This window comes from Ursus americanus, chromosome 22 (assembly GCF_024610735.1).
Source record: "Ursus americanus isolate L20-20 chromosome 22, mUrsAme1.1.p, whole genome shotgun sequence".
Classification (NCBI taxonomy): Eukaryota; Metazoa; Chordata; class Mammalia; order Carnivora; family Ursidae; genus Ursus; species Ursus americanus.
This window is the reverse complement of record NC_142148.1, coordinates 49,669,729-49,689,178: the sequence shown is the minus strand read 5'-3', so window position 1 is coordinate 49,689,178 and position 19,450 is coordinate 49,669,729. Positions and strand designations below refer to the sequence as shown.

The 19,450-nt window shown below is 47.2% G+C and overlaps 1 protein-coding gene across 4 annotated transcripts in view; it reads left to right on the top strand.

The window, feature by feature from the left end:
• The window catches only part of LOC123803122 (focal adhesion kinase 1-like), a 285,650-nt gene that overhangs the window by 177,244 nt on the left and 88,956 nt on the right, over window positions 1–19,450 (top strand). The window contains exon 1 of one of the 4 annotated variants that reach the window (XM_087853809.1): window positions 6,642–6,798. The exons of 1 other annotated variant lie outside the window; for it this stretch is intronic. The gene's annotated coding sequence lies outside the window, so the exon portion shown is untranslated. Of the gene's footprint in view, window positions 1–6,641; window positions 6,799–7,368; window positions 8,820–19,450 lie in introns of those variants that run through there. 2 more of the 4 variants (XM_087853814.1, XM_087853810.1) reach the window with 2 other exon arrangements.

Here is a 19,450-nt window from a genome sequence, read left to right as displayed (position 1 = left end):
ATGGCTGCGGGAAAAGTCACACAAAACAGAATGAAACAGAATAACCCACGCCCCAAACTGCAAAAAACACGAACACTATTCTCTACCATTCCCACCTATGTGAAGAGTGTCTTCCTACCTTCTCCCACAGCTGGTGGTGGAGGTGTGGATACTGGGATGACTTTGTGGTTGGGCCTGCGGGGCACTCATGTGGAAACCATGGGAGGGCCCCAGGTTTGTCCCCACATTTGTGTGGGGGCCCTGGGCGTGTGGAACCCTCTTCCCATTCTCACCTCAGAGCGGCACTGATCCTGGGTGGCCTGGTGCACCTGCCACTTGTCTAGGGCGTTGTAGTTGAAGTCCCAGACCAGCTCTTCGATGACCTCCTGGGTGCAGCTCTGAAAATGCAGTGCCCCATAGACATGGGGTCAAGAGACATTAGTGTCCTCCCGGGACATTGCCACAAGGGGCCACCCGCATTAGAAATCCTGTTCTCCAGTTGAGGCAAAGAGGGGCAGCTGAAAAGACATCGAGCAAGGAGGTAGCCGGATGAAACTCTAGAGCTCGTGATTAACATCGAGGTAGTTGAGCTTGGTCCCCAGTGCTCAGCTTCTCATCCTGCCTGCTATGACCTGGGGTGTGAACATGAAAGATGGGCCAGGCTTCCAACACCTGGCAGCTTCCTTCTGCCCAGGAAGGGTGTGTCCCACATCCTCTGTCCCCTTCTCTACACATAGACAACCAGCCCCCCACCCCAACACACACACAGGGACACACATAATGAGGGGCAAGAGGTGTGGGCCTGCTGAGGTGACATCACAGTTGTTGCCTGCTCTCCAGTGGGCTGCCCTGAGCTGCCTCGTGTTACCTGTTGGTGTCTCCTGCCACATGTCCAGAGGGCTCGGAAAAGCGGGCTGAGCCGACGTCTACAATTATTTGCAAGTCTCTCTCTCTGGGCTTCCCTGGGCCCAGAGACCCTGAAGGGAGGAAGGCAGCAAGAGAACATCTTGCTCTCTCGAACGTCTCCACCCAAGTGAGCTGGAGAGCAGGTTGTCTTTTGAATCTGGGTGCCCGGTTACCAGAGTTCTAAGTTCAGTTGGGGCCTATCACAGAGGAAGTGAGGTCACTCTTTCAAGATTCTAATCCCTGGGACCATGTGTTCAGTCAGACCTATCCAGAGCCCCTTCTTGGCAGTTGACTCCTTAGCTTTCTCCCCCATGTCATCTCCTTAACTGGACACAATGAGCCAAAAAGGCCATAGCCACCGCTCTCGGGAAATGGAACTAGGGTCTGAAGCTTCAGGAGGCAGAGCTGAATTCAGACCTTACGTTCTGTGTTTCTTTGCGCACTTGTGTGTCCTATGTCATTGCGTCTCTCACGTAGTCCCCACTTTCCCAGCCTGCAGTGCGGGGATCAGGCTAGAATTTACTTCCTTGGGACATCCTCTGGTGTCTGTGGATAAGAGTATTTATTACATGTGTGGGGTGGTCCCCTGTGTATCTGAGGCACAATTTTCAAGATGGAAGAATTACAAGAAGGGGTGGGACTTGGCATGGAGGGCCGCTCAGAAGAGGCCTGGGTTCCAGCCCTGTAATACTGCAACTGTCACTTTCCCTCTTGGCCTCATTTTAAGGTGGGCACCATGATGGCCTGGAAAAGCAAGAAGATGCAGGCATTGTCATCCTCTGTAGTAAAACCATGCAATTGTTTCCCGTTATATGAAGAACGAGACCCCGTTACCTCGTTTGGGTCTATGAGGGGAGCGGCTTTCACCATGGCTCCCAGGGATCCTGACCTGTGGTATAGGCATCAGACTGTAACTGCTAAGTGGTCAGTGACTGGCTTTTGACCCACAGGACATATTCAACGTGATGAAGTACCATGCCTAGAGCTTCTCTACATGTCATGCAAAGAGTTTCTCACTCCCTAGTTACTTTCCATCATGTTCCACTACTCACTCCTTCCCTTTCCCTTCTTCTCTCTCTGAAGCAGAACCAAGCACCGATGTTTTGAGCTGCCATCTACAGAGGCTCAGAGGATAGAGAACGGAGGCAGTGCCAAGGCCAAAAGACACACAGGAACTCAGGTTCTGAGTCCAGATGGCATCCCGAGTCACGTGAGCCAACTCATGACAAAATCCTCTTCCAGTATGGCCCTGGTCACAGCCGCAGCCACTGACACACCTTGAGCCTGGGGAACCATGCTAATTTGGGCCCGCATTCTTCACCCACAAATACTGTTAGAAATTAAAGCGATGCACCTGCACATGCAGGGTATCAGGGCAATGCAGTCCCGGGGCAACTCTAGATAAGTAACAGTCTCCCAGGCCTCAGCATCTGTCCCTGCCTTCCTCCCTCCCCTCTGCTCTCCTCCTAGTGTCCCTGCAGCCACCCTGGCTGCCTTTTTCACTCCTCTGGCCAAACTGGCTTCTGTTATTGAGTGTCTGCAGCACAAGTCACTTCTTCCTGAAACGCTGCTCCCTGACGTGTGCAGGTCTAGCTCCCTTTGGTCAATCTGTTCTCAGCAACCTCAGCTTCAGTGAGGCCTTTCATATCTTTCCATGCAGTGACTCCCCAGCCTTCCTCCGTAGCACACTTCATTCCTAGTACAGAGCGCTTGCTCTTTTCTTTCACGTGCGTTCTCTTTGGAGCTTTGGTCCATGTGTAGACTGGGAGCTCCTAAAGCAAAGGAGCCCTAGGTAATTTCAGCTCCGCGCACGGGCCCAGCAAGATACCTGGCATAGGGCAGTGCTCAGTGTGTAGTTACTCAATGAATAATTGAGAAGATCTTGGAGCCCACCTCCCCTCTTAAGCACCTAGACTGCAGAATGCTACTAAAACTTTCAAGCTGTTTCTGGGTAGGGGCGACAACCACAATGGCCTCTGCCTGACTCTTCCTGCTCCAGTTCCTCCAGCAGAACTCACCAGGTACCATGGACAAGGAAGCGCCCTGCATCCAGTTCTCCAGCTCTGGTGGCACAGCTCCACGCAGGCACACCAGCAAAAAAAGCCATGCCTTTTCTTGGGGGTCCTCAACGCAGTGCCTTTGCAGAGTCACAGAGCAAAGGAGCAGGATCTCCAGGCTCCCTGGGCAGAGTAAAGGACCTCAGAACCCTCCCTTTCCTCCTTTTCTGTCCACTCCCATGGTGTCCTCTTTACGATTCCAGCACCCGCACCGCAGCCAGAAGAGTGCTGCTGCACCCACCCCTGTGTGTCTAAACGAGGAACTGAAGGTCTAATGCAGACTAGACTTGTCTCTGGGCCCCAGACACAGTGAACGCTCCTCAACATGACTAACCCACAGAAAAATGCAACCAAGAGCATCATGAGGCATCACATCACATCGGCGGGAATAGCGACCCTCCAAAAGTCGAGAGATAACAAATGCTGGTGAGGAGGTGGAGCAAAGGGAATCCTTGGGCACCATTGGTGGGAATGCACATTGGTACTGTCACTATGCAGAACACTGTGGACGTCCCTCCAAAAATTAAAAAGAGAACTACCGGATGATCCAGCAGTTCCACCTCTGGGAACATACCCATAGAAAATGAAGGAATATGTCCAAGCAACACCTGCACCTCCATGTTCAAGAAGCATTATTTTCAATAGCCAGGACACGGAAAACATCAGTGCCCTTTAGTGCTGAGTAGGGAAAGAAGTGGTACCTAGAGAATAGCATAGGAATCAGCCAGAAGAAAAGGACATCCCGCTAAGTGTGCTAACAGTACCGGACTTTGAAAGCATGCTGCCAAGTGAAATAAGGGAGACAGGGCAAAGACTTTCTGTAGAGAAGCATAGAGAGAGAGAGAGAGATCGGTCCTGTCTAGAGAGAGAGAGAGCTATTTTTCCCTTCTCTGTGGAATCTGAGACAAAGAAGAGAAAAGGAGGAAGACTAACTCAGAAAAAGAGATCAGATTGAAGTAACCAGAAGCAGAGGGCGGAGGGGGTGCGGGAATTGAGTGAATGGTGAAAAGGACAAATTCCAGTTTCAGATCAATAAGGAATAGGGATTTACAGTACACCCCAGGACTACAGTTCATTACTGTTCTATGGTGTATTTGAGAGGTGTGAAAAGAGCAAGTTCTGAGAGTTCTCATCACAAAGAAAAACCTCTCTTTCTTTTCTTTTCTTTTCTTTTCTTTTCTCTTTTCTTTTCTTTTCTTTTTTCTTTTTTCTCTTCACTTTAACCACAGCCAGAGGGTCAAAGGTAACACACTGTACATATTCACGGGGAGAAAGGAGTACATAGGGAAACCTTCATTCAGTCGTTCAACAAACAGTGGATTTAGCATGAGGTAATCCCCGTTCTTGGCTGGGTTCTGCCCAGAACTCCTGTGTCCCACACACCTCTGGTGCTGATTTGCTGATGCCCTGAGTGAGGCACTTCCTTGCCTCGGTTTCCCCCTTACGGTGACCACGCTGGCTGCCGACACTGTTAACAAGGATGCTGCGGGAAGGAGGAGGTTCCAGCCTCGGAGTGTGGGTTCCCGGGGGAGGGGGTGCAGGCCTTTCCCCTGTAATTTATTTCCAGCTCAGGTGCTTGTGAACTCCTCCCAATCCTCCTGCTGAAGTGTGTGCAATGTCTGTGGGTTGTCACACGCATTAATTATCTGCTGAAGGTTATAAAGTACCCCTCGCTTTGGCAAGATCACCCTAAAGAAAAGGGCTTTATCAACGTTGCCATTAAATGCAATCGCAGAGAGTGGAGAAGATGGAAAGGAAAATCGCTCAAGCCAAAGAATAAATGACATTTCAGAAAACGCAGAACAAGTAGATATGAAGATCAATTGGAACTTAAAGTGACGACATGTCCAATGACATAGTCGCGGATTCTGGGTTGCTTCGGGCAAGAAAGGGGGACGGTACACACGGAGCCAGACAAGAGGCCCTGAGGCAGGGAGCAAAAGGTTTGATCCTGGGCAGTGTCTTAACCCTTCTGTGCCTCCTTTTTCTCATTCATGAAATGGGACAATATTCACACTGAACCGGAAAGTGATAATAAGAGAATACAACTTCATACGCCTGGCATCTACCAGGTGCTCACAAATCACAGCTGTCATCACGGAGAGTCAACGGCGGAGGAAGTGAGAGGTGGGCACGGAATTTGCAGGTGCTCAGAACGCATTTCATTTCGTTGGACTAAAATGAAGCTTTGTTTTAAATGTCCCTGTCTCATTGTTTCCAGACTGTATGTCATCTCACCATGCAGCACATAGACCGTGCAATGCTGGTAAATATAACAGGCTCCCGCGGGGGGGTGTGTGTGCTGATTTGTGGCGTGTGCCAGTCTCCATGGGGTGCATATTCCCACCGTGGCTGATTTCAAGCTCCCAGCCTGCCCTCACTGAACACAGTCAGGTAGAGACGTCAGCGGCTCGTCATGTCATTTCCGTGGATTTCTGCTGTAAAGATACAACAGACGAGAGCATAGATGATGGCAGTATGTAGTAAAGCCATCAGGAAATGATGAGTTTGGGATATTCATTACCTTTGTTCTTTTAAAGATTTTATTTATTCATTTGAGAGAGAGAGAGAGCAGGGGGAGGGGCAGAGGGAGAGGGAGAAGCAGACTCCCCTCTGAGTAGGGAGACCAATGCATGGATCCATCCCAGGACCCTCCTGGCTTGTGGTGAGGATCAAAGTGACGCCATAAAGATGAAAGTAGCCCTGCCTCTGGTTTCATTTCCTATCGCAAGGTTTTCTTTTTCTTTTTTTTTTAAGAACACAAATCAGATATTACTTCCTGCTTGAAACCCTCCCCAGGCTGCCTGCGGCCTAAAGAACAAACGCCAGGCTCCTAAGGATGCCTGAAGAAGCCCCTGGACGAGTGCATTTTTGCCCCTTCCACTTGGTGTCCTGGGTCTGCTCAGCTGCCCTAGGCCTGGTGACTCCCAGATCCCCGGGGTCCTCCTCTTCTTTCTGCAGCCCAGGGACCAGCACGCAGGCCCCACATCTGTCTACCTCCAGCCGCCTCCCACAGCCTCTTTCAGGCCGTCTTCCAGGATCCAATCTAAGTACAGCCCAGCATTAGCTGTGATGCCACGGAACACATCCCTGAGCCTCACTCTCCTGTGTGCAGAAGGGCCCGGGACACCTAACTCCTCGGGGTGGGCAGGAAGCCTGGCGAAGACACGCGCGAGGACTCGGGCCAGGCCCCGGCCCACTGCGGGGCGCGACCCTGCGGGTTCCGGCCCTGGGGCTGGGCTGCAGGGCGGCGGGCTAGGGAGGCCCTGCAAAGGGGCCGCGTCCGGGCTGTGCGGGGCAGGGCAGCGGGTGGGAGGGCTTCCCCGAGGTCGGTCCAGCCCCGCCGGCCCAGAGTGCCGCCAGTGGGACCTCCGGGACTCCCGGCCTCCGCCGAAGCTTCCCCAGACCCAGCCACCACAGGCGCGCTCAGTCCATTGCCGTCCTGAATGCCCCGCGCGACTGTCCGGCGCGGTCTCGGGAGCGGAGCCCCGTGGCGTGCAGGGTATGCGCGGGCCGCCAGGCGCTTGCCCGGTCCTCCGGGGGGGTGGGGGGGTGGGGGGGCGGAAGCTCGGCGCGGGGACGCGGCCGGGCGCGCGCCGTGGCGGTGAAGCGCTCCTCAGTCGGTCGCCGCGCATGCGCGGCCGTCGCCTACGCAGCATATCCAGAGGGCGCGAGCCCCCCCCCCGCCGCCGCCGCCGCCGCCGCCGCCGCCGCCGCCGCCGCCGCCGCCGCCGCCGCCGCCGCCGCGACCGCTGTGCGCCCGCGGCGTGAGGCGTTGGAGGGAGCGCCGCCCGTCGGTTCGCGGCGCCGCCTCGCAGTGGTCTGCCCTCGCCTCCCGGCGCCCCGCGTGGTCCATGTGAGTGTGGGGAGGGGGCGGGGGCCGGGAAGCGGGCGGGTGGGCCGGCTCCTGGTGCTGGGGGTTGGCAGGGCCGCGGCCCGTGGGCGGAGGGCCGAACGGGGCTAACCAGCCGGTCCGCGGGGCGGATGCGGCGGAGACGGACGCCTCCCGCGCGCCGCTTGGGAGGCCGAGGATGTGGGGAGGCCGGAGAAGTGGGGAGGACGAGGGAGGGGCCCGGGGAGGACGGCACTCTGGGGAGGATCGGGGCGCGGGCAGGTCGGGAGATGTGGGAAGGACTGGGGGTTTCCGGGAGACGGGGATGTGGGGAGGCCGGCGTGGGGACACGAGAGGCCAGGGAAGGGGGACGAGGGGGCGGGTTCTGGGAGAAAGGCTGTGGGTGGAGGACGGACTTGTGGGGAGGTCGGCGTGCTCCGGCAGGCCAGGGGACGAGGGGAGGCCGGGGGCTCGGGTAAACGGGGAGGTTTGGGGGACATGAGAAGGCCAGGGGGTGTTCGTGAAAGATGGGGAGGTTGGTGGATTCGGGGGTCTAGGAGAGACAGAGGGGCTCGAGGCCGGAGCGCACAGGGAGGCCGGGGGCTTGTGGAGGCCAGCCGGCCTCCTTGGGAGCTGGCCAATTGCCTCAAAGACAAAAGCGGGGAGAGAGGAAGGAGGAGGAAGAGGGAAATCCTTGGGGACCTGGAGGGGGGAGAAGAGCCCTGACCCGATATGGGGACTCACTGGCCCTCCGGCAGGGAAGGGCGAGCCTCGAACCCGGATCCGGGCCAGCTCCTTCCCCGCAGCTGGCGCTCAACTTGCTGTGGCCCTGTGGTTTTTGAGGCGAAAGCCCTGGAGACCTCGTTGATTCATTGTGCCTCCAAGTTTACCTCTTCCCAACCCAGCCCCCAGCTCTGCTTCTGGCTTAGGTGGAAGAAGGACTTGTTTCTTTTTCTCTCCTTTCCTTTCTTTTCTCAGGAGGAGGAGGAGGAGGTGTGTGTGTGTGTGTGTGTGTGTGTGTGTGTGTGTGTGTGTGTTACTTGGTTTTATTTAATTGCAGGATTTAGCTTAATGCAGTAAGGGTAAAAAAATTGTTTTTTAGTCATTTCAACAGTGTCTCATTCTTGCATAGTTAGCCTGCAGCTGGGTTTTTCGCAGTGAGACTAAGATAGTAATGTAGTAATTGTGGGAACTGGTTGAAATACGTTCAAGCTGAAGGGGGTGTAAGGATTTGGGGATCTATACTTAAGACGACCAACGCTGGGATTCTTAGATAGAATGTCAACATTTTCGTGGTTGGAAAAATAGGCCATTACTATTTGAAATGAAATACCAGAGCCTCACTCTTAATATTTTATTTGTAAAACTCATAATGGAAGCAGTCTTCTCTTGGAAATGTGTGAACTCTGGTCAGTTGTCTCATCTCTGAAAACCTGAAAGGTGGATGAAGTGATGGAAAGATACATTGCAAATTAGCATTCACCTTATTTTTGTTGAGATCCAATGTAGGTAATTTTTTCATGCCATTGTGCTTTGGAGATAATTTTTAACATCCTGCAATATTTAAACACATGAAACTTCTGAAGAAAGTTTGCGTTCCGGTGTCTTTATGAGTACGTTGTTTTCTCTTTGTGGCTGTCCTTGGAGGTGAAACACTGAATGAGCCTACCCCTCGTGTCTTGAATACGTTTGTGTGCTAAATGTTGTCGAAGCAGCAAGATCCCATGTTATACATTCTTTAAGTAATATCTTTCCGGTGATTATCATATACTCCGATTTAATAATGAAAACTGGGGAAAGATGGTTTAAAACCCATTGCTGTCTTTTAAAGGATCCCACAATCAACCTAAGACTTGAGTATATACACTGAATAAAAGGACCTACGCATTGTTCAGAGGTGATGATGCATCAAGAAGCAAGTCCTTGGATAAATAAAGACATTGAATCCAAAACTTAGTGTTTAAGGTTTGGGGCCAAGAGTCCTGGGGCAGAGCCCTACAGGAGAGAGGACTTCAGCCTCTTTTCAGGCCGGCGGTCCGCTGAAGGTGAGTCGTGATTAGGAGTGAAGCTCCATGAGTGCGATGGGGTGGAAGTGTCCGGTGAAACCAGAAGTTAGGAGCCGCAGTGAGGATCATTAGAACATTTCTCACTAACATCGTTTCTCTAGCACTCCATGCCCATTGTTGGAAATTAGAGAACTTGACATCCCAATTCTTAAAATTGGGTTCTTCAGCAAGTCACATAACTTTTCTCGCTGGGAAGTTTGAGAAATTGTCTAAATAACAATTGTATTGTTGAAGCTATCCCCTTAAAAAAATGCTGATTAGTTCCCGCAGGAAAAATTATAGTGTCTTCTGTGTACTGTGTATGTTCTATCGTGTAGTAAAGAGTCATTTTGAACATGACTCTTCTTTTTTGGATGTTAGGTTTGAGTTGCTACTTCTCTATCTCTAAAGATTTTATGGAAACCTTTTTTCCTGTATTTTTAAGTGTCTTAATTTTGAGAAAATACTTGTCTCAAGGGTAACACAGGAAAGATGAGAGTCAAAGTCTTAATATGTAAGTCTTTAACTTTTGAAAGTAAACATTTTCAGTTTAGACAGTTTTCAGCTAAAATCTTGTTTTAAATTTCAATATAATTAAAAGTTCTATCATTTGTGAAATGAGGGGTTTTTTTTGGCTTGTAAACCAGTAAAGTTTAGTTTCTGTAGTAGTTTATTTTGTCTTAAAGCTTGAGCTTAAGAACTTATTTCATTACTGTATGTCCTTACTAAAATCCCTTAAATAATTAGCAAAATATTGCTGTGGGGGTCTTTGGGAATTTTTACTGATGCCTATAGAAATTATTTAAAATGCAAATTCTGAAAACTTGGGCAAAGTAAATGACCTTATTTGAGTGAATAGTAGTAAATTCCAGGAAGTTTGTGAGTGCAGTAAGCATTCAAATCTGAAGTCGCATCTCTGTCCTTAGAAGGATCCTCGGTGGAAGAGGATGAGAGCGGTTCCAGCTCCTGTTTGGGTGTACCTGTGTTTCAGTGCCTCAGCCAGCTGCCTTAAGTAGTTGTTTTTTTATGTCTCTTCTGAAAACCATGTTTCGTAGTGGATTATTTGAACCGTTGATGGCTTTTTCTCTCTGCTAATATTTGTGCAAGGTTTTTTTTTTTTTTTCTCTTCCATTTCATGACTACCAAAAGGCAACCTAGTGTAGGAGAAGTGAAATTGCTGTCTACCACTTTGTGGCATTAATTTCTAGGAATGGTGCCAAATCTTACCATTCAGAACTACATAAATGTGTTTCTGATTATAAAGTACCAGAAGAACCCCCTCTCTTCCTGTCTTAACAGTTGTATTGTTTTTTTTTGCTAGGCTCTATCATGGAAATAAAATTCGGATAGGCATATGTAATTCAACTTTCAGGATAGGTGAGATTTTTAGCAAATGCCGTTAATTATGGTCTTATTTGCATAAATACTAATGAAATGGTTTTTAGAGGAAAGTATGAAATAGATGTTTTTGGCTGGGTGGCACTATTGCCACTTTTTAGCAGTTGAAAGCCTCCGAGAAGGGAACAAGTAGCATCATCACAGAGTTTACTTATTTGTCAGGACATGAAGGTCTTTCCTTGCAAGCTTTGTATTGAATGAAACGAATTCTGCCTAGATCTTATTGATATACATTGGCATTTACTGTAAACTCATTTTTCAGAACAAGAAAAATGACCAAAGTCATACATGTGAATGTTATCCACTGATAGGGGAGGAGATGTAATGTTACTGCTACGTGTGGGGTATTGTGTATTGTTGGTAGGTGTCACTACCTTTTTACCGATGAATTAAATCTGGGAGATGACACGTGCCAGACCTGAAGTGATTGCTTTCATGCTTTTTCTGCTTTATTCCTCCTGAGAACCATTGATTGTGGTATTGCTATCCTCATTTTTGCAGAGGAGACACTGGAAGTTTGGAGTTCGAGGAGCTTGCCGTGGGCTTCTTGGCCCACAAGGGGTAGGTCCTTGTTGGCTGGGCCTGCTGAACTCTCTGTGCAGCTTCTAGGACCAGACAGGACTAGAGCAGCAGTAGTCTCACAGATCTGAACCCAGCCTTCCGAAGGGGGAGTGAGTAGCATGCAGGTGTAAGTACCGTGTCTGGGAGAGTTGAAATAATTATATTTTCTGTTTGAATCTGGCGCTTTCATATCATGAAGCTGTGATCTGGCCAACATGGTGTAGGTAAACATTTTAATGAACATACCAAAATTGTTTAATTATTTTAAGTTAATTTAAAATCAGTTAAATACAAATATATAATGCATAGTGCAGTGATTGACGCTTCTTATTTGTTCAAGGTTGTGCTTTACACTACCTCTACATTGTTACAGAGTTTTTTCATTGGTGACTTTTTTTTGGGGGGGTTGTCAGTGTTTATGAATATAGTTTTGTGGGAAGCAAGGTGTAATGTGAGGGAAAAGTAAATTGTAAATTTCTCATGCAGTTTTCATCCCCTTGTAGTAAATCCTAGAATTTATAATCTCTAACACATTGCTGCTCTATAAATGTTTCTGAAGTGAATGTGCTCATTCTCGCCGATTTAGAATTTTCCATAGTGCTTTTAAGACTTGACGTACTCTGTCCTCCTTTATTTAGGGCCAGTGGACCAAAACCAAGGCTCAGAAGAACCTAAAAAGTTTTATCTATGGGCTGTCTGTGCCTAGGATCTCCTTTCTGCCTCCATTTTCTATCTTAAAAGTCCTGCCATCTGGTGCTTTGGATTGTGCTGTGAGTGGTAGGTGTTTGTTGGGTCTACTTGTGACCAAAGCACCATGTGTTTGTCTTTGATGGACTGAAGAAAGAGCTGAAGTGGTTTTATACATTCCATATTTGTAGTGCATTGTGTGTCTTTTTATAGAATTTAAGCAACACGAGGGCAGAAACTTTGTTTTACACACTATGGCATCCCCAGTGTCTGACACAATATTTATTGAATGAAAGAACCCAGGCTCATTCGTTGTTGGAGAACTGTTCCTGCGTCAGTCAGCAGTCCACTGTTTTTTGTTTGCCTTGGTAAAGAACCTTACTTACAAACCAGGTAGGACTTGATACCAGGGAGAACTTGGATTGTCTGTTTCTATCTTTGTCTGCTTTATTTTAGATTACAAATATCATGAAACTTGAGCTGCGGGAAAAAGGCATTTCTCTGTCCCTTTATAGTTTTCAAATGTTTTTTTCTAGAAATTAATTTTGTAGGAATTGGTCATGTGTTCGTTAGGACTCATTCTATATTCTGAAGACCTAGGAAGTTGGGATTTATAAAAGATCCTTGATGACTGGTCTAGAAGCTCTAATGTATCTTCTACTAATCAGTTGGATTCATCATGTACTTTACAAGGGTTTTACATTATGCCCTGAAACCATTTTTAAAAATGCATCTTCCCAGGGGCGCCTGGGTGGCTCAGTTGTGAAGCATCTGCCTTCGGCTCAGGGCATGATCCCAAGGTCCTGGGATCGAGCCCCACATCGGGCTCCCTGCTCCGCTGGCAGCCTGCTTCTTCCTCTCCCACTTCCCCTGCTTGTGTTACCTCTCTCGCTGGCTGTCTCTCTCTGTCAAATAAATAAATAAAATCTTAAAAAAAAAAATCCATCTTCCTAACACTGTAATGCCAGTTCCATGACACACCGGCCTTCCGATGATCTGCTTAGAGAGTCTTTTACGTTGTTGTTCAGAGTAAACGTTTTGAGCAACAGGTCACTTACCTTCACTCAGGCAAGAAAAGTTAGTATTTGCGTAGAAAAAAGAGTTTGTTCTTCCTCAGCAAGTTCCCCTTGGTCTTGCTTATTGCGAAGGGAAACACGTGCGTGCGCACACCACAGTAAACCAGTAAACTGGTTGTTTGCAGTGGTTCTCAAAGTACAACTGCATCACCATCACTTGGCCGGGTTAGAAATGCCTGTGCTCGTGCCCCACCTCTGACCTCCTGAATCAGACTCGGGGGGTGGGGCCCGCAGTCTGTTTGAACATGCTGTCCAGGAGCTTTTGTTGCATGCTAATGTCTGTCAACCACTACTTGAGAGTGTTTTAAGAGAAATGCAAGTCGTAGCAGGCAAAAAATCAGTTGTAAATGGCAGAGGCATGTGTTTGGCTTCTGACCACTTAGATTTGCTAGTGAGATTGCCTTCACTTCAGGACTCTTTTTCAGTATGTTTTTCAGGTTTTCTAGAGTCTTGGGAAGACCTCACAACTAATTTTGTTTAGGGATTTTGAATGTTTTATGCTGAGGTCATTAAATTCTTTTGAATCTTGGTTTGGATTTTAAATAAATGATTTTGCATTGAAATAGCAATTTGTATGGCCCCTGGACTTGTGGTTTTTGGCAGATAGCAGGAAAGTGTGTATATGTGGGTGCTCAAGGCACGTGTTCCCTGGTGGTTTTGTTTTGGTGTTGAAAGATTGGCTTGCTTATATTACAGTCAGGATGATTTCCAAGTCTTGGGGTGACTACTAAAACAGTATTGTGTGAATTGATTCTATGCCTAGCATTAAAGTCATATCTAAATTTAATATATATTGTTTTGCCTTTGTCCTTTATTTTTTCCCTAAGATCAGAGCTAGATAAAAGTTAGTGTTCAAAGATGGAATTGGTGATATGCTTACTTTCTACTATGTCTTATGCAGAGTTGGACGCACCTGAAGGCAAATAGAATATTGTGAGCTCAGGGACAGGGACTCTGTATTATCCTGTACGGATCTGTGGGTCCTTCACAGCTTCCTCCTCCTCCTATAGTGGGTTGGCCCTCAGTCATTGGTTTAATGATTGAAGAAGACTCTGTGCTCCTGCTGAGGGGGCCTTGTGACCTTGAAGTACATGAAGTTGTTACTAAGGTAGAGAAGAGAATTAGGGACAGACGGGTGGACTTAGGTTACCATCATGTGGACGCGAAGTACAAAGGATGTTTCCACGTCCTCTTCTGGCCCCCATCAGACTGAGTCAGTGGTGTAGCCCTGTGATGGAGAAAATAAAAGGAATGAGCTGGTGGGAAAAAGTGATCTGAAACAGTTTCTTTCTCCTTACATTGTTCAAGTGAAGTTAAAGTTCTAGTTTATAGTCAGTTATAGACTGTGACCCCACTAAATGTACATCAGAGCTCCTGGCCTGGAGCACCTCTCAGTGAGGGAGTCTCCTGTTGCTCCCCGCTGTGCTGGGAGGCTCCAGCCGCCCCCCAGTCTTCTCTCTAATGACTGCTTCAGCCCTGCTCTGGTCTTGTGTCAGTCGCCCCGCCCCGCCCCTTCTGGTGGTTTCTGCTGTGTTGCTGCCTTGTGGTTTTAAATAGCCTTTTCCTGGTTACAATGAGGTTGCACATCTTTTTATACATTTACTGGCCATTCGGATGCACTGTTTTTCGAAGTGCCCATATTTTTCTATTAGGTTATTTTTAAATTGATTTGTAGACTATATATATTCAGAACACACATTCTTTGTTGGTTATGTATTTTGCTGCTGTCTCTTCCCACTTTGTCATATGCAGTTTCACTGACTCAGTGGTTTTTGTGTGTGTTTTTTTTTTTTATGAATAGAAGTTCTTAAGTTTAATTAGTGCCATTTGTCAGTCTTTTCCTTTGTAAGCTTTTTGTGTCTTTCCCTGCCCTGAGGTCATGAACTAGTTCCTCATTTATTCTCTAAATGCTTTTATACTTGTGCTTTTAACCTTTAACTTTGTAATTCTCTCAGAATTGGTTTTGGTGCATAATCTGAAGAAGGAATCCAGCTTCATTAACCTGTGGACAGGCTAGTTGTCCGAACACCGTTCATTGAAAAGAGCATCTTTCCCCCAGCGCTCTGCAGTGCCCCTTTTCTTGGAAATGAAAGGTCCGTGTGTATGTGCATCTGTTTTGGACTTTCTTGAATTCCACTGGTACTGCCCAGTTTAAGTTGCTTCAATTATTTTAGTTTTATAACAGGTCTTATTGTGGAACTCTTCCCACTTGGTTCCTTTTTAAGCATACCTTGGCCCTCCTTGACCCTTTGCAGATCTGTATCTGTTTTAGAATCCCTTGCTGACTTGCAAGGAATTTCTTCCTGCTGTTGCTTGGAATGACGTCGAACGTGATCAGTGTGTGGAGAGTCGTTTCTTGGTTTGAGTTATTACAAATAAAGCCTTTGAATAATTTTGCTCAAGTCTTCATGTGACCATCGGCTTTTGTTTTTCCTGGAAATGGTTGGGTCTAGCACTGTAATGGCTGGATCCTGTGGTAGGCCTATGTTGGCTTTTTGAGAAAGTGTCAAACTCTGTCCTGGAATGGCTGAACCATTTCACATTCCTCCCAGCTTTGTGTGAGAGTTCCAGTCACGCTGGATCGTTGGGGCAACATTTGGTATGGTTAGTCTTTTAGCTTTTCAGCCATTCCGATAGGTGTGTAATGGTTTTTCTTTGTGGTTTTGCCACCTGTGTGTCTTTTGGTGTTCAAATCTTTTGCCTATTAAATTTTTTGTCTTATTGGTGGGTTCTTTATATATTCTGGATACAAGTCTTTGTCAGATGTGTGCTGTGCTTTTCTCTCATGCTATGGTTTGTTTTTGCATTCTCTCTCTCTCTTTTAAAGATTTTATTTATTTATTCGAGGTAGGGAGAGAGAGCGGGATGGGGGAGGGGCCGAGGGAGAGGGAGCAGCGGACTCCCCGCTGAGCAGGGAGCCTGCTGCCTTTGGGACTCAATCCCAGCACCCTGAGATCATGACCTGAGCCCAAGGCAGACACTTAACTGACTGAGTCTCCCAGGTACCCCTGGACTGTGGTTTTTCAGTGTCGTAGTTAAGAAGTTGTTGCCTAATCGTAGGTCACAAAGGTTTTCTCCTTTATTTCCCTCCATCCCCCTCTAGAAAAGTTTCAGGTTTACATTTAGGTCTGTGATTCATTTTTATTTATGGTGTAGGATATTATTTGTAGGATTCTTAACTTAGTTCTGATTATTTGTAGGAGTCTATTGAGGCATAGAATGAAGATATAGCTCCTTCTGAGAGCTTTTTTTTTTTTTTTTTTTCTTTTTTGCTTCAACCAGTTTAAAGCAGGTTTAAGGCTTGAGGTATTTTGGACCGCCCAGTGCTGTGATTTTACTGGAGAGGTGACTCATCTCTGGTGTCTTTTATCTTGAGCTCTGTAGCCTTTAGGGCCCTGCTTCTGGAGGTAGTGTTTTTGGTTAAACACCCTAAGGGACCCAGCTTTTGATTCTTACTCCTCTTTCCCTGAATGGTTGTAAAAATGAAAGTTGAAAATTTTCAGAATTGGCAAATGACTGCAGGGCAGAGGTGGTTTCTGTGCTTGTTCATCTCTTTGGGTTCCTGATTTCACTTTAATTTTGGCCTGTTCTTTCCTTATTGTCTTGTCAGTTTCTGGTTGATTTTAAGATTTTAAAGTATTCTGTCCATCTTTTTTAGTCTTTTTCAGGGGAATGATTGGGCCAGATAACATAGCCTGTAGTTAAGGATACAGGGAAAAGTGTGTTTTATTTCACTGCAGTGTTTGGAGTCTAGACTTGGATCTGTGTCTCCTGTAGTCGTTGCTAGCTGTGTGTGGCTCTTAAAATTAAATAAAATGAAAAGTTCTGTTTGACAGTCACACTAGCCCCAGTTTGGGTGCTCAGTATGCAGGTGTGGCTAGTGGCTACCACCTCGGACAGTGCAGAGATGGGACATTTTCATCGTCATGGAGCGTTCTCTTACACAGTGCTGGCCGGACTCTTGACTTTTTCCAAAGTCCGCCTAGAGCAGGAACAGCTAGACAGAGGATTGAGCCTCTTTGACAGGCGTATCATGGAGCCTGTCTCTAAGGTGGTGTGGGTTCTCAGACCGGTATAGGTGGGATCATGGGAGGCTGTGGTGCACTGAGTAGAAAACCACTAAGTACTGATATTTAATTTACAAATACCTGCCTAGTGCTTCCTTAGGGTGTCTGTTTCTTTCTTTTTTCTTTAATTTACAAAAAGTAGCAGTAATTTAAAAATTATCAAAATTAAATAGCGAGTCAAAAATTAAATTTTACCCTTAGCTAAAGTCTCAGGTATTAGTAATCAAAGATGTCTAGGTATCATAGTTTGTGTAGAGACGCAGGTCTTTTTAGTAGAAAGAGCATCTTAACTAGGAAACAGGAGGTTGAGGTACAAATCCTGGTGCGTTGCCTTTAGTCACGTGACTTCTGATACTGTCTATATAAACTCTAGTATCTGTGATCTTTGAAGCTCTGCGTGCAGTTACTATGTGGGATGGTGTACACATGTAAAGTGCCAGGACAGTTGACCCCTGAACAGTGCGGGCCGCCGGACCCTTCCCCATAGTTGAGAATCGGCAGTTAGCACATATTTTGTATGTGTATCATATACTGTATTATAAAAAGGTAAGTTAGAGAAAAGAGGATGTTGAGAAAATTATGAGAAACTACATTTACTATGCGGCATGTATCAAAAAAAATCTGTGTATACGTGGACCCAGTTGTTGAGGCGTCAACAGTATTAAATACCTGTCTTGTGCCTGGTGTAGTGTCAGCCCCCGGGGGCACAGACAGGAGGGGAGTGAGGCAGTCAGCGTGCAGTGTGATGCCTACAGTGATAGTGCCAGAGCAGAGTGCTCTGAGGACCTGGAGGGCATGTCCCCGTCACGGTCACGCTCAGAGGTCAGCAAACTTTCTCTGTTAAAGGTCAGATAGTAAACATTTCAGGCTTTGTAGGCCACATAGGGCCTGTCACATAGCTGCCTTTTTTTTTTTTTAAACAACCTTTAAAAGGGTAAAAACCTTGATTAGCCCAGAACCATACAGAAACTGGCTGTGGACCAGATGCCGTGACCTCTTCAGGTCTGGCTGTCTGCAGGGATCTGTAGAAAGAGAGTGGAAGGTGGGAAGCAGGCAGGGCCTCGTGGAGGACATGCCCGCTCTAACGGTGCAGAGGTGGGAGAGGCTGGGGTCTGTGAGACTGGATGTTTTTACTAGTGTTTAGGAGTACAGAAAGGGTTGGGTCGAGAAGGAGGTAGGGTTGATACTATTGACAAGATCAGAGCAGCGTGTGGTTGATTCTGACGGGAGCAGATTCCTATGACAAGCGGGTGGTTAACTAGTACAAGGGTCGGTCAAGGAGCTGTTGCAGTCATGCGCTTCAGAAGGGAGAGGAGCCAAGCCTTTGTCATTAAGGGAATGGCTGCCCGGTGTCTGTCGCCCAGCTAGTAAAGTGATGGGCAAAGTTCAGATGGTCCAATCTAACAGCCTGTGTCCTTTTAATTCTACAATTACGTTGTACACACAAGTGAAGAAGGCCTTAATTAAGGGCGTGACTGAGGAACTGGAGAGAGGGTGATTTGAAGCCTGTTTCTCAGCCAGTCTCCAGGCTCTGACCTGGGAAATGAAGAGCCAGGGCTGAGAGAGGGGGTGTCCAGAGCAATTCCAGGATGGCTCCCAGATTTCTCCCTTGGTGAAAAGTCCATGAAGATCTTTTTGTTTTTAAGTGCTTACTGATCAGACTGTTTGTTGCTTAAGGAGGAAATGCTGTCTCCTAGGTCCATGAACCCCAGAAGCGGTACGCAGAATTGTGTGTATGCACATGAGCTGTTTTCCTGGGGTAGGATGCTTGGGCTTTCATCCCATTATCAAAAGTGAGCCCAGCCCAAGGCGGGGGCACTCCTTGTTATTGGACTGTGGATGTCTGACACTCTGCCCGGGTGTGAGGCTGTAAGGGAAAGCTAAGCATCCAAATCACAGGACTGTTACTTTAAGTGTCATACATCCCAGACCGCTACATAAAACACAGGCACATGAAGCTGTCACCTGAGCCCAACTGTACCAACCGAGGTCTACCAGCCAGCAGTGCAGATGTCTCCCCTGGCCTCCGAGAGACAAAACAAGGCCCGGTTTTTGTACATAGAAGGCCAGCCAGGAGAGTTTGGGACTCTCGTTGGCATGGATGTTTCAACATGCTGTTGTACATGAGATGAAGCTAAAGTTTATAAACTATTAGGAATATCTTAACAGTCCCATGGCTCTGAGAGATGGACCAGTGTCACTTTTAGTTGGCTGTGTTAGTTCCAAAAAGGAGTGTAGTTTTTCTGTCCGCTCAGAAGTGCGTTGATAGTTAATAGTTGTAAGACAGTACCTAACTCGTCCTGTTACAGTTAGCTCTTCCGTGAACAGATGCAGGAGGAACTGGGCAGCTGGTGGTTTATGTTCGCACCAGGCAGATGAATGTGGTGTCCTGGAGTCTAAACTGGATTGGTTCGTGTTTGACATTAGCGTTATATGTAATTTAGGAATTACAGACTCTAGATTATAGCAGTCCGTGCAGAGATTTGCTGTTTTTGGTGATATATGGCTGCCCTATAGAAGTTGAGGCTTAGAGGGGAGCGTTTGGAAATGGGTTTATGTCTGAGAAAGTTTCCCTTTTCCTGTTGACAGGACTGTGACCTCCATTAAGGGCCAAGTGTCATGAATGGCAAAGATCTAAGAAATGATGGAATTCAGTGGTGGTGTAGACGTTAGAAGTGAAAACCCCTAGGCTGTTTAAAATATCACCCTTAAGATTTCAGGCTGGGGATGATTGTGATTCCAGTGTAGGTAAAAAGTTTGGCGTCTCCTTGGCTGTGTCATGGCAAAAAAAAGCTTTGCTTTCTGCTTTGGGAAAAATACATTAGTTGTGTCCTAAGGAATT